Raw genomic sequence first — 12,739 nt, 5'->3', positions numbered from 1 at the left:
GTCTACTTTACTTGAGATAGGGTCTCTGCCTACCCAGTGCTGGGTTTTCAAGTATATACCATAATCTCTGGAATTTTCACATGATGGCTAGGGAATAGGACTTAGGTTCTTATACTTATGAGGCAAACACAGTATCTCTCTATGCCTCTGTAGTTCCTTATGAGTTATTGCTTTATCAATAGTCATCTTGGTGGCTATCTTTAAGTAGTTTTAGTAGCAGGTGTTCCACAGTAGTATATTATACTATATTATATATACATAACACCACCTACTATTGTCTAAACTTTATCAGTTTGAGTAAAATGTAGACAACTCCTTCCAGTAGGTTCTTTTACTTTCCCAAGTTTATAGGATAATAGTCTGAATATTTCCTCTGCATGCCATAGAATCATAGAATATTATGATTTAATTATAGAATTTAGATGATGAAAAAGGAGGAGACTCTATTGCACATCATCTTGAGTTTTCATTTTTATTCATTCTCTGAGAATCTCATTCATGTAAACGACATATTTTGGTCAAACACACTCTTCAGGTTCCACCTCTGACTCCTCTCAGACCCCATTCTGATTTTTATCTGTTTATTTACCCATTATGATTTTTTCAAAAACATTTATTGTATTATATTTCAAAGATGTATTTAATTTTTAATGGTGAGTATGTGTGTCAGTCTGTGCATGTGGGTACAGGTGGGTGTAGCCCCAGAGGCTACAAGCATCCGATGCCCTGGAGATGGAGTTACAGATAACTGTGAGCTGTGTGATGTGGGCACAGAGAGCTAAACTTGCGTCCTCTGGAAGAGCAGTGAGCACCCTTAAGGCTGAGCCATCTGTTCAGCATTCATTCTGATTTTTTAAATCTTGTTCTTTATTCCTTCTCAATGTTTGAAAAGTTCCATGATGCGTAGAGAACTTACCTCAGCCATTTCTTTCAGGCTGCACTAATGATGTCAAAATAACTCTTGCCTTCAGCTCGGGATTGCTCGATTTCATCTTCATCCTTGAAAGATGCCTTGTCTGGGTAGAGGATTCCACATTGCTTCTTCTTTTTCTACAGCACTTGAAAAATGTTGTGGCATTTCCTCTCTGGCTTTATTAGGGAATGTCTGCTATTTGGATCGTGCTCCTTGCCTGGGTTGGCAGAATTGCTTTTGCTGCTCTCAGGACTTTTCCTTTGTCTTCACTTTTCAAAAAAATTGACAAAGATATCTTTGGGAGTAGATTGATTTTTTTTTTTGTTTTTGTTTTTTTTGTTTTGTTTTGGTTTTTTTTTCCGGAGCTGGGAACCAAACCCAGGTCCTTGCGCTTGCTAGGCAATCGCTCTACCTGAGCTAAATCCCCAACCCCGAGTAGATTGATTTTTATCCTGTTTAATGCTTTCTCAAATTCTTGAATCTCAATTGAGCAAATTTGGAAGTTTTAAGCCAAGATTCTTCTCTTCTCTTCTCTTCTCTTCTCTTCTCTTCTCTTCTCTTCTCTTCTCTTCTCTTCTCTTCTCTTCTCTTCTCTTCCCCTTCCCCTTCCCCTTCCCCTTCCCTTTTCTTCCCTTTCCCTTCCCTTCTCCTTCCCTTCTTTTTCCCCTCCCTTCCTTTACCCTTCCCTTCCTCTTCCCCTCCATTCCCTCCCTTCCCTTCCCCTCTCCTCCCCTCTCTCCTTCCTTATGTTTTCTTCCCTCTCCGTCCCTCCTTCCAGCCCTCCTTATCTCTCTTCCTTTTTATTCCTCCCATCCTGTCTCTCTCCTCTCCTTCCCTTCTACCTTCTCCTCCTTGTCTTCCTTCTTTTGTGTTTACATATTTTGTGCATGTCTCATACTTGTGTAGAGTTGTGCTCATCTGTGTGTGTGTACATGTATACAAATGTCAGAGGTCAATTTTAGGTGTTTCACTGTATCATTCTCTACCCATTATTATTATTTTTGAGACAGGGACTCTCATTGGATGCTACCCTTGCCATGTTTGCTAGATTTGTTGTTCAGTCAGCCCCCAGAATCTGTCTGCCTCTGCTATCACCAATTCTAGGGTTACAGACACATGCCACTGGACCCAACTTGCATCCATTGACCATTAAGCCTAGTAGAGTGCTCTGTGGAGCCTGGTGGTTGGAGTTCCTCAGAGGTGTGGCCTGGGCACTTGAACCTTGAGGGGCTTACAATAATAATAATTAATAATAATTCATTGAATTATCTTTGAAATGACTTCTTTACAATCTTTTAAAATTATGTTTCTGATCTATCTATCTATCTATCTATCTATCTATCTATCTATCTATCTATCGTGTGTGTGTGTGTGTGTGTGTGTGTGTGTGTGTGTGTGTGCCTGGTGTATGCATGTATATGTATGCCACAGTGCCTGAGTGGAAGCCAGAGAAGAACATGTGGCAGTTGGCTCTCTCTCCTCTCTTTCCATCATGCATATTTTAAAGACTGAACTTGGGTTGGGAGACTCAGCACTTAGCCATCTTGCCTACCTCTGTTTTAAAAGCATCACCAGATAATTCAAACATCTCCATCAGTGGCATCTACTATTTTTTGCTTGTCTTTATTTTTTTAAATCCAAGTTGTGATACCAATGTGATTCTTTCTGGGACAAGTGGATCTGGATGGTTTTGATACAGAGGTTACAGAAGGCCTTTATAGAAAGCTGGAGCCTCATATTACTCATGAACAGATGGCATGTAGACTATTTCTAGGCATTTCCATGACCACTCATGCTTGAAGAAGTAGTATTGCCTGTTCCTGACCCTTATGAGATACTACCAAATACATGCGAGTTGGCCTCATTACTGCTGGGAAGTGGTGAACGAGAGAACTCTCTGAAAGAAGAGGAAGGGAGAATGCCTCATGGGGTTCGGGGAGGATGCTCTCCTAGGAGAGGAGGAGAGGATGCTCCACTAGGAGAGGAGGAGAGAATGCTCCACCAAGAGAGGAGGATGGGTTTGGTAGGGAGGAGAGAATGGCTTTACTTCAGAGGTGAGGATGCTTCAGTTCTGTTAACAGAAGACAGAGCTCTGGGCACCCACATGATCTTCACTGGCACAGTGGTGGGACCTCCTCAGTGCTCAGGGATGGAGTGCTGGCTTCTGGCTCAGCCTGTTCTGGTATTGCATGGGAGAGGCTAGGACTGATCTCTGCCAGGACTTGCTAGTGTTGGTGGAAATGAGAACACTCACCCTCTGAGGTATATGGGTTTCTGTGTTGACTGGCAGCTTTTGCTTTTGTTTCAGGGAAGGGGTGTGTTGCAAGGCCTTAATACCTTTATGCTTTTGTTTCTAAGCCCCAGCTTTTCCTTTTACAAACCTGGAATATATAAAGCAAGAAGAAACTCTGTAGTTGCAGGGGGAAGAGCTGGTATTAAAATCTGGCTCTCTAATTGGTTTATAATTGTGCCAATAAAAGAGGCAGAAGCTACTTGCTGGGCAAAGAGGAAGGTGGGGTTTCCGGCCTGACAGAAAAGAGGGAGACAAGGGAGGATTCAGATTTGGACCAGGCTGTGGAGCAGATAGGAAGCTGTAGACATGTAGGTCTCATGGCATCTTTAGTTTGCAGCCTCCGCCTTGAGAGGTGGCTAAGGAGGATGGGACAGAATGTTGTTTGCCCAGCGTTATCTGGCTAGTTTAAAAATATTAAGGCTGTTTGGTGTTTTCCATCCTCGGGGACTAAGGTGGGTAGGAGAAAGCACACAGCCGAGGGTGTTCATTGGTGGCTTGGTGGAGCTAGCTGCAAGAGATTGAGGGAGCTCAGGCAGAGCTCTTGAGAAGGAGCAAGTGTGTTTATAAAATTACACACTACACGTAGAATGTGCTATTATATATATATATATTTTTTTTTCAGGTACCAAGACTGCCGTCTCTTGTCTCCTCTCTACCTTTAGATTCCTCTAATGTCTGCTTTACATGTAGTAGTTTTAGATATGTTCAGCATGAGGATCAGGGGAAAGTTCCATCTACTTCATCCCTCCAGAAACAGTAGAACCTGAAGCCTGGAAGTAATGTTTACACTTTAAAGCTATTCTGGAACAGACAAAGTCAAACCACCCTGCAACCACAGCAAGATGAACACCATGTGACAGAGGCCACATGTAATTCAACAGCCTAGAGCAGAGGTCAGAGTGAGGGCTTAACCACTAAGAGCACTTGTGCAATTGTTCATATCAGAATTCAGATCCCAGACGCACATAAAAGCTTTGTCCGGTCAGGCCTGTGAGGCTCACTGGCCTTCAGCCTAGCTAAGGCTGGGTTCAGAGAGGGATCCTACCTCAAGGCAGGGAGTGGTAGAGATCCCCAATGCTCTCTTCTGACTTCTGCATGCACAGGCACACAGCAACCACACACACACACACACACACACACACACACACACACACACACACACACACATCTTAAAAAACATAAAAACTGAAAATATCTTTTACCTTGAGGAGAATTTTGTTTCTATATACATGTTAGCTTTTAAAGGAATATAAAATAATATAATCTTACAATAGTTCCAGACTTTTTTTTAGCACCCTTGACTGTCTAGATCTGAGTACATGGATCATGTGTCCTATGTCTAAAAATCTGCTCTGTATCTTTCTGTTACGACATTTGTTCCAGCAATCTTCGTTTGTATTGTTTAATATATATGCCTTAATTCCTCCTTCACTTTTGAAAGGCATTTTATTGTCTGTAGAATTCAAGTATAAGAGGTGCCTATGTTTTCTTTGTCTTAGCTCTTTAAATATATCATAATTTCTCTTTTGACTTGTGCAGGTTTCTATAAAAAAACCTTCTGTGAATCTAATCTGTATATATATATATATATATATATATATATATATATATATATATATATATATATATACATTCCACTGTAGTTAGCCTAAGTGTCCCCCACTTCTGTATTCATACTTCAACATTTTAAATCTGACGTGTCTGTACTTAGGTGAGCTGGACTGGGTGGATTTATCTGTTTAGTGTTGGGGAATTCTGACTTTTAACTCAGCAGCTGTTGTTAACTTTGGGAAAGTTTTGAGGATTTTGCACTCAAATAATTCTCCCCCACTCCACATTGCATGATAGGAAGTGTTCTGTGGCTTTGTTCAGTTCTACCTGTTCCCATTTCTCTTTCTTCTTTTTGTGTTTCAGTTTGCATAATGAATATGTACCTGTCTTAAAGATATTGATTCCTTATTCAGCTCTATTACTTACATCATCAAAACCACCGAAGCACTTTCAACTCCATCAACTTGTTTTACTTTGTCATTAGCGCTTGAGTCTCATATATACACATCCCATGTATTTCTACATCTCTGCTAATGTCCCCCACATGGTATGTTTTCTCTCACATTTTCTCTTGAGGGCTCTGGATTTTGTTTTCTTTTGTGTTGGACTCAAACTCAAGGTCACGAAATTGATAGGAAAGTCTCTACCACTGAGCTAGACCATCCACCTTTCTCTCTTGAGCTGTTTTCTTTGGACTCAGCAGTTGTTATTTTAATAGTCCTGTGTGATGGGCAATAAACCATCTGTGTCATACTGGGTGGGCTCTGGTCTTGTTTTTCTTTGTTGTTTCTTGTGTGTTTTTTCCTATCTTTGTGTTTGGAAGCCCAACATCTTATAAAGACTCTACATTAGAATTTCTCATTTCCATGACAACACAGCAACTTGAGGAAGAAAGGTTTTTTTCTCCGCTCTATGTTTCAGAGGGTTCAACTCATCATGGCAGGAAAGCACTGGATTAAAGCAGTTTATATGATGGTGGTCCAGGAATCTGAGATGGTGACTGATAAAGCTCAGCTGGGTCCCACTCTCTCCCTTACTTCATTCAGAGACCTAGCTCACTGGGTGGCACTAACCCAACCCAGGAGGTTTTCTGTCTTTAGTCAATTTTTTGACAACCCACCTTCATAGATACACCCAGAGAGGTACCTCACTATCTTCTAAGTGATGCTAAGTCTAGCCGGGTACACAGAGAAGTGTAGGCATCCCAGGATGATGGATATTCATGTAGCTAGTGTTAGTTTTTAGGAAGGGATACCCTTTCCTACCTCTGCACATTTTAAAGGTAAGGCTTTATTTAGTTTGAGCATTTAGGATACTATGTTGAGGTGTATTGGGTTCCTATATTGTTTTGTTTTCTATAGTCTGAGCTTCCCATTCTTCTAGTAGTATCCCATCTTTAGGGCAGGGTTCTTAGTACACATTCAACCACAGGCTGTCCACTAAAGACTTTGGAATGAATTCTTCTTACCTTGTGGCACAGCGTGCACTGTTTGTGCAAGTAGTACGTCCCAGTTCTCCTCAGAGAGTTCCTGCTTTTCTTTGGAGTTTAGATTAATTGATTGCCCTGCAGTCTCAGAACTATTATATATTAATGAAAATTATAATTAAAAATTATTCAGAATTGTTCATTGTAACATGAATGCAATTTTTCTGCCTCAGGGTTTACTACCCAGCAAGAAGATTGAGATCTCCAGGAACTAGTTTGGGTCCTTACCCTCTCTTTCCTGACCTGCTAAATTTCATGCTAACTGTAACTTCTGCAAGGTACATTTTCTTAGTTGATTTATGGCAAATAGAAATGCTTATTTGGGGCCTTCAGAGATGACGCCATGGCCAACTGTACCTGATGCTATGACGAGGACCTGAACTTGGATCCCCAGCAGCCACATTTAGACCCAGGTGTGGCCATTAGCACCTGTAACCCCAGTGTTGTGGGGACAAGGGTGCACTGGAGCTTGCTGACCACCATCAGAGCTGCAGATTCAGTGGAACCCCTTAATCTCTAGAGAACAAGGCAGAGAGTGGCAGAATAGGGTATCAGTGTCTTGCCCTGGCCTCTATCCCTTGGAGTGTCTGTCCTCTTGAATTCTTCCAGCTTCCAGAGATCCAAATTCCTACTTTATGACTCTTCTTTCTCATCTGAAATCCTGCTCTGCTCCTGGATATCTATACAGTACAGGTTCCAGCCCTGGTTGCTAACCAACCATATCCAAATTTGACCCTACTTCCTACAAGTCCTCTGTGACCTTTTAGAACTTAGAGTTAGCAGGAAATTTAGCATGTCAGGAGTGAGAAGGTAAGGACCCAAACCAGTTCCTGGAAATCTCAATCATAGGCTTACAAGGAGATGAGGGAGCCCAGTATCTCCCATAAGACACTTCTCCAGGCTTTCTTTAGACACTACACCCAACACCGTGTCAGGCCCCAGCTTCTCTGAAGTGCTAGAGTGACTTTGAACTCTTCTACATGGCTGAAATCCCTCCTCGTCCATCTCTTTCTGTACTTCCTAGGGTCAGGGGTGGGGAGCTGAGACATGTTTATTGAACAACTAGCTAGGAATTCTTTGTTCCCCTCTTCTGATTACATGATCACTCCTAGGAACTGAACAAGAGAGAATGAAGTTGGAAACAGAATAAATTAATGGGAACGTGTTCTAAAGCTCTGGCTCTGGAGGAACGTGTCTATGATGTCGAATGTGTGGGAGGCTGAGGTGATGGGATTTTGAGTTTGAAGTTTGAGAAACTTGGCAAGATCCTGGGTTTGATCACCAGAACAAGCAAAAATGTTTATAAACCAAGGGAAAGATTATTTCCCAGCAGAAAAAGATCACAAAAAAAAAAAAAAAAAGATCTGGAAGCCAAGGAAGGACATAGGGGTTTTGAGATAGGTAGGGGGACAAGATAAAGGACAAGGAAGGTTTTGCTTTAGTGACTCTGGTCACCATTGTGACAGTGTACCTGATAAAAGCAACTTAAGACAACAAGTTTCTTTTTCCCTTCACAGTGAGAGAGTGGTGGAGAAGCCATGTTGGCAGCAGCTCTGGGAGGCTGTTTATGTTTATGTTGTATACAGTCACGAAGCAGAGAGTGATGCATGCTGGCATTTAGTGGGGTGATGAAGGGAATGCCATCTTGTCCTGATCATACCCTGACTCTGCTTTGTATCTACTCAGGTGCTTTTCAGTCCCTAACCCTCTGAATCACCACGTCCTCCTCGGAAACTTTCTATGGCCCTGGCCATAGCTAGATGCATAACCAAAGTATCTGGATGCTAACCCTCTTTGTTCCAAAGCTTAACCAACGGAATGGGGCTGCATTCTTTTTGGGTGGGTCTTCTACCTTGTAGACCTACCTAATCTAGGAACTGTCTTATTGACTTGCCAAGGGATTTGTTTCAATGGTGATTATGAACCATACCCAACTGACAAATGAGATTAACATCACAGGTAGACACGTCTCACCCTGACATCAGTGTCCTTGGTGGTGGGCACTTCCTGACTCTCTCCCTTTAAACAGTGCCCGTCTCAAAATCAGAGCATGTTGCTAGTTCATTGAGGAAGTCCATGCGGCCAAGTGTGAATGTTGGATGCAGACAGATTTCCGCTCGCTGTTTATAGCACGCCATGTAGTGACTCACGATCGTGAAGATGTTCTTAGCCCAACCACCCAATCTTTAGACTCTTGTTTGGAGAAATTCTCGTGTATGGATGTGGGAGGGAGCCCCAGGAATAATGCACTGTGTGTCCTTACTGTATAGTCAGAACATGGCTCACTAGCAATGGAGGGCAGAGTAGAGATGAATCTTCAGGAGACTGCTAGAGAGCTTATCAGCCACAGCGAGTGCTTATGTGAGTATAGGTGTGTGTGTGTGTGTGTGTGTGTGTGTGTGTGTGTGTGTGTGTGTGTGTGCCACAGCTTATGTGTAGAGGTCAGAGGACATCTTGGAGGGCAGAGTAGAGATGAATCTTCATCAAATTGCTAGAGAGCTTATCAGCCACAACGAGTGCTTGTATGAGTGTAGATGTGTGTGTGTGTGTGTGTGTGTGTGTGTGTGTGTGTGTGTGTGTGTACATGCCATGGCTCATGTGTGGAGGTCAGGGGACACCTTGCAGGAGACAGTTCTCTCCTCCTGTCATGTGTGTTCACATACACAGGATTTAGGGCAAGTACCTCTTATAACCGAGTCATCTTGGAGCTCCTATCCTGTAGTTTTGTTTGGAGATAGTTTCTCATGTGTCTGGTATTCAGCAATAGAGATGGTCTGTTTAGTCAGGGAGTGCCAAATCTCTGTGTGTCTCTAGTGCTCTCATTAAAAAGCCGTGCTGCCATGCCTAGCTTTTAAAAAGTGTGTGTTCCAAAGCCAGACTCAATTCTTACAAGACAAACACTTGATGGACTTCAGTGTTGTCTACAGCCCAAGCTCATTATATCCTATAGTAAAAAGCAAGGAAGTGTGCTCTTTTTCTCAGAAGTGGGGACAGGATCCTACCATTTTGTCCAGGAGGAGGAGGACTTAGCCAGTAAGACTTTAGCAACTTCCTAGATGAGGAACTGTGCGAAAAATCCATCAGAACACAGGAGACCATGGCTGGCAGAAAGTCTTTTGAGACAATGACCCTTGGAGCAAGAAGATAGGAAACTGAAGTCAGGAGTCTGGGACACTCCAGGGATCTGACTTCTTTTTCCTTTCTTTCATCATTTTTTTATTTTTATGTGCATGGGTGTTTTGTGTGCATGTGGATCTGTGGACCATGTTCAGAGGCCAGAAAAGGGTGTTGGGATCCCTGGGACTAGAGACTTCATGTGACTGCTGGTTATTGAACACAAGTCCTGGGAGAGTAGCTAGTGCTCTTAACCACTGAGCCATCTCTCCAGCCTTCATTGTCTGGTTTTTTAAAATGAAACCACTCTAGTCTCTGCATAAATACTGGCTTCTGTACTTCCTGGTTCACAGTCTAGAGGCTCAGGCATATCCAGGCTTTGGACACTGCAATAGCCCATTGCTATCTACAAAGTTCACGCTCGACAGTCCTGTAAGCGAGTTACCATAAGAATCACAAAACCCCTCCTAGTGTTTTCAGTAAGATTGCATGTTTGTGTTGGGTTGTATTAACAGGTTGTATGTGGCCCAGGGGTCAAAGGTTGGTCATTCCTGGGACTTCCTGTTTGTCAGTTCTCAATACCACACATTCCTCAGCCACTCTCATCCAAAGTGTGTGTACTGTCTTGGCACACAAAGACCCCTGGTGACCTCTATGTCTGTGGTCTGAGTGTGCACGCACGCACGCACACCCTCATGCACCATTTCAGAAGTCAAAAACCCTAACATGGATCCTCATTTGACTTGAAGTGCTGACAAGAAAGAGTCCATTTTCCTCTCAACTCAGGGCACTCTATTTCTCTCTGCTGGGACCTGGGTTGGGATCATCTGGAACATTCTTTCTTCCTATGCCATTTCCCTACCTTGACTATGGAGACTTCCCAGAGGGTGGACACAATAAGGCATGTTTCAACCCAGGCTCGGTTACCTCAGCTGCCCCTGCCTCTGTTTCCCCATTGTCTGGCCTGAGACAAGTTTTGGAGAAGAGCAGAGGTTGCTCACTCCCCTACTTGCTTGATGGGGCCTGCAGAGGATGCTGTGGGCCCAGTGCCTGCTCTGCCTTTAAGCACTTCCCACCCAGAGGCCAAAGAGTCCCTGAGAACCTGAAACCCTCTATGTCCCACTCTGCTGGGTCCTTCTCCCTCCACAGCCTCTGAGGTGCAGATCCAGCTCAGACCTGGCTCCACCCACCTCATTCACACCAGATTCCTGTCATCTGAAGCTCTGGCACAATCTCTGTCTACTGCCCAGCCCCAGCCCCATGTTAGTGCAGCTCTGCCTAGCTCTGTTGTGAAATATTCTTGTCTGTTTACAGGAGAGTCTCAGAAAATAGGACAAAGAAACAGTCCTGGTCAAATCTAGCTTGAAGAAGCAAGGAACTTAAAGAATTACTTACAGAAATTCGGGTAAAGCGTTAATTAACAGTAGTGTGGGGGAACTTAATACCATTGAAGAAAATGTCTTTCTCCCAGCAGCCATGTTAACAACTCCTCAGGAAGGGATGGGACTTTGCAAATCCCCTCTCCCAACTCTAGAAAGTTAGTGGGCTAAGTCTTCTGCATTTGTGTGGGCAATCACAAAGGTTCAACGGGGCAATGAGCTAGCCATGCTTGGTAGATGACATTCCATGGCACTTTCCTGTAAGGTGTGGTGACCACTGTTGTGGTAAGAGCTATAGAGAGCCCTGAGTCTTTTCCTCATAGTGTACGATGGGCAAATTAACCATCAGTAACTTATTGAGTACCTATTATGTACCAGGAATTATACTTGATGCTGGGACATAGCAGGAGCATAAACTTCCAGGTGCTGCCACATCTGCAGGGAGAGCAGAACACTCCATGGAGCTCACGGAGGAGCAAGACTTGCAGGCTACAGGTATTACCAAGGGACCTGTACTTAGCAGCCCCTGGGCAGAAAGGACAGAGAGGCTAGGGCTGGGCTAACTCAATGTTTGCCTAGCCTGTACATGGCCCTGGGTTCCACCTCCAATATGGTAAACTTAAGAGAGACAGGCAGAGGAAGTCTCCTATTCAAAGGCGTGGACAAGGAACTCTTGAGACTTGAAGAAATAACTGAAAGGACAAGTAGGGAAGAAGAGAGCTTTGGGGAGAAGGGAGAATGTTCATGAAAGAAATAGCTCATACCTCAAAGGTGATAAGATGGAGTTTATTCTGGAACCAAATATGAGAGACCATGACCCAGGAATTGAGGTTATTGCAAATTTTATATTCCAACATGGGGGGAAGCATTTACAAGTAACAGAACAAAGAAAGTCACAAACCGAGGCACTCTTCAAATACATCAGAGGAAACATTAAGTAGCCAGGCTAGGGCAACAGGAAGTGACCTTTGCTGGGGGCCTCAGACTCAGTCTGCTGATACCACCTGTTTGTTGGAAGGAGTTATGTGTCTGTACATTCCAAAGGATTCATATAACAGTCATAAAGATGTTAGCTTACACCTAGATAAGGGTGATATTTGGCTCTGAAGAGGGATGGCTCTGGACTTAGAACATTCGAGACCATACAATCATTGACGTTTCAATTAATTAATCAGCCTTGCAGAAGGCCCAGTGGAAGATTCAGTCTCTTTGAAGACTTCTGTTTACAAATACATCTGCATTAATACACCTGAATGGCAGCAGGATGACATCAGGAAGTAGGAGACTGTCTCAGTTACCTTTCCCATCAATGTGACCAAATACATGACAAGTAGTAATAGAAGTTATTTTGAATAACCACAAAGGTTTATTTTGGCTCAGAGTTTGAATATTCAGCCCACAGGGGTGGGGAAGACATGGCAGTGGAGGCCATTTTGGATTTGGTAGCAGGAGTGTGCTAGCCCTCTCGGGACAGATCAGGGAGTCAAAACAGGACAAGACAATAAACATCCACCACCTCCTTCTGGACCCCCACCTCCAAATGGCTTCCAAACTTTTCCAAACAGCTCCCCCAGCCAAGACGGAGTGTTTTAATGCATGATGAGTCTGTGGGGACGTTTCACATCTGAACTGAACCGGAAGCTGTGTGGCTTACTCTTGACAACCTGACATGAAGTAAAGTCATGTGGGAAGAGAGAACTTCGGTTGAGGAATTACCTCCATAAGACTGGCCTATGGACTTGTCCATGGGACTGTTTTCTTGTTTAATGACTGATGTGAGGTTGCCCAGCCCACTGTGGTGGTGTCAACAGTGAGTTGTGTAAGAAAGCAGGCTGAGCAAGCCATGGAGAGCAGTCCATCAAGCAGTGCTCCTATATGGCCTCCGCTTCAGTTCCTGCCTTGGCTTCTCTCAATGATGCTTCCTCCCCATCCTCCTCCCTCTCCCTTTTCTTCCACAGTCTCCTCCCTTGTCCATCCTCCCCGCTCCCCCTTCTTCCTGCTTC

At 43.6% G+C, this 12,739-nt stretch overlaps 1 long non-coding RNA gene across 1 annotated transcript in view; it reads left to right on the top strand.

Annotated features, from left to right (window-relative positions):
- The first annotated feature begins 11,114 nt into the window (after positions 1–11,114).
- The window catches only part of LOC148003681 (uncharacterized), an 18,428-nt gene continuing 16,803 nt past the window's right edge, over positions 11,115–12,739 (top strand). Inside the window, exons 1-2 of the long non-coding RNA XR_015629957.1 lie at positions 11,115–11,231; positions 11,912–12,029. This is a non-coding gene — a long non-coding RNA (uncharacterized LOC148003681). The remainder of the gene's footprint in view (positions 11,232–11,911; positions 12,030–12,739) is intronic.

Source organism: Rattus norvegicus, chromosome 9, assembly GCF_021556685.1.
Source record: "Rattus norvegicus strain SHRSP/BbbUtx chromosome 9, alternate assembly SHRSP_T2T, whole genome shotgun sequence".
Lineage (NCBI taxonomy): Eukaryota > Metazoa > Chordata > Mammalia > Rodentia > Muridae > Rattus > Rattus norvegicus.
The sequence above is the reverse complement of the archived record's forward strand: the minus strand, read 5'-3'. Positions and strand labels throughout refer to the sequence as shown.